We start from the raw sequence: 1,625 nt of genomic DNA, 5'->3' as shown, positions 1-1,625 counted from the left end.
TGCCACGGGTGCTCTCCAGGTACAGCCGCAGGTTGCTCACGGTCCACTTGCCCCCGTGGATGTGGTTGTAGTCCTCCTGGCGACGGAAGGGGGCAGGGGTCCCCTCAGGCCATGCGTCCCAGAGCAATCTAGCCACTTGCTCCCATTCCTCAAACATTTCTGGAGCGCCTCCTGGGTGTGGGGCAGGCGTCCGACAAGGCAGACGGGACCCCCACCCACAAAGAACTGGGCCTCCTAGTATGTGCATATTTTTAAAACGCTCAGCTCCCCAAATTCTCATACTCAATCACTCACATCTCAGAGCACGTGCTGTGTAGTGCTGCCCAGACCTCCTCTAAGACCAAGGTGCTCATTCTTCTGGGTGGGACCCTCCCTGGGAGCTGCCCTCAGTCAGCTGGCACAACCTGGTGACTGGCTGATGCTTCCCTTGGGGACAGCTCTGCAGGGCCACCCCAGCTCCATGGACCCGGGGGCCAGCTGGCCTCCCCTGCAGCAGCATCTCGGCCTGACCTTCCCTCTACCGGGTCCACTTTCCTCCCTCCCTCACGGGTGCCGCCCTGACACTGGGGTCCCCACAAACCTCCTGTACGCTGATCTCTGCCCCCATCTCTTTCCTGGGGAAGCCAACCTAAGACAGCTGTGCCACACACTGTAGTTTAAAAGCACCACACAGGTATGTCTCCAACAACCTTGCAAGGTCGCCATTCGTCCCATGCCGCAGGTAAGACGACTCAGTTCAGAGAGCTCTCCCTGCCGCTGGGATGGCGCTGCACCACGGCCCAGGTGTTCTGGTGCCAGCTCAGTGCTCTTCCTATTTCACTGTCCCTGGAAATTAATTCTGCATACGCTGCTTGCCTTCGAAGGCAAAGAGCTGGAGAATTTCATTTTCTAAGTATAAAGTTGAGAACTGTGGACCAAAAAAAACCCCAGCCAACTAATGAACAAATGCTACTGACTCAAAGCAGATAAAAACAGAGAATTAACCATATTTTTTAAAAGTACCTTTTTGGCCGGGGTGGTGGCTCACGCCTGTAATCCTAGCACTCTGGGAGGCCGAGGCAGGAGGACTGCTTGAGGTCAGGAGTTTGAGACCAGCCTGAACAAGAGCGAGACCCCATCTCTACTAAAATAGAAAAATTAGCCAGGTGTGGTGGCGCATGCCTGTAGTCCCAGCTACTCGGGAGGCTGAGGCAGGAGAATCACTTGAGCCCAGGAGCTGGAGGTTGCAGTAAGTTATAATGACACCACTGCACTCTACCTGGGCTGACAGAGCAAGACTCCATCTCAAAAAAAAAAAAGTACCTTTTCAAGGTAGGAGACAGTGAAATCCCTTTTATACATACGTTTTTATTAAAATACTTTAAAAGATGAGGTGTCCAAGCTTGTTCACCTAAAATGGACTCTCCAACAGCTCAGGGTTTGTGTCCCTAGAAAAGGACTAGGGAAAGGTAGAGGAAAAGCCAGGCTAACTGTCCACCAGTTCCTTTCTGATTCCAGTCATAGACTCCCTTTACTATCAAGAAAAGTTCATGTCCACCTTTAAACAAAAAGTTTAATGGCTACAGAGTTTCAATTTAGCGAAACGAAGAGTTCTGGAGCTGGACGGTGGTGACGGTTGCACAACG

At 52.2% G+C, this 1,625-nt stretch overlaps 1 protein-coding gene across 1 annotated transcript in view; it reads right to left on the bottom strand.

Annotated features, from left to right (window-relative positions):
* TTLL1 (tubulin tyrosine ligase-like family member 1) overlaps positions 1–1,625 on the bottom strand; it is a 29,380-nt gene that overhangs the window by 14,226 nt on the left and 13,529 nt on the right. The gene's annotated exons all lie outside the window — the stretch shown is intronic.

This window comes from Propithecus coquereli, unplaced genomic scaffold, assembly GCF_000956105.1.
Source record: "Propithecus coquereli isolate 6110/MARCELLA unplaced genomic scaffold, Pcoq_1.0 Scaffold126, whole genome shotgun sequence".
In the NCBI taxonomy this organism is placed as follows: Eukaryota; Metazoa; Chordata; class Mammalia; order Primates; family Indriidae; genus Propithecus; species Propithecus coquereli.
This window is presented reverse-complemented; position numbering and strand designations above follow the sequence as displayed.